Here is a 502-nt window from a genome sequence, read left to right as displayed (position 1 = left end):
GTGTAAACACTTGCAACCTAAGACACATGAGTGTAAACACTTTAGAGAGTATATCTTGTGAGATTCTATCATTGTTGCGACTCACCTCTTGGTTTGATTGGTTTCGTGGCATACTTGAATTCATTGGATGATATTCATGAATATTTTGATTTGATTCTTTTACTCTTGTGTATTTGAATTTGCCCATTTCATTGCATCTCCTAGATTTCATTGTGAAATATGTGATTTTCTTAGGTTTCTAGTTTTTGTGATCTTCTTGCATGACTCACTTTTGGTGCATATTGGTTAGCATAGCCTTACTTCTTGATTTTGCCCAAGAGTGCAAAAGGTTAAGTGTGGGGGTATTTGATGAGCAATATATTGCACACTATTCATAACCTTAATTTAGCATGATTGATGATTCTTGGTGCCTAATTGACTTTGCTTCACATGATTTAGTGTTTTAGACTTTATTGGACTAATATTCCTAAAATGAGTTAATTTGGGATTATTTGACCTGATT

This window comes from Lupinus angustifolius, chromosome LG08, assembly GCF_001865875.1.
Source record: "Lupinus angustifolius cultivar Tanjil chromosome LG08, LupAngTanjil_v1.0, whole genome shotgun sequence".
Lineage (NCBI taxonomy): Eukaryota > Viridiplantae > Streptophyta > Magnoliopsida > Fabales > Fabaceae > Lupinus > Lupinus angustifolius.
This window is presented reverse-complemented; position numbering follows the sequence as displayed.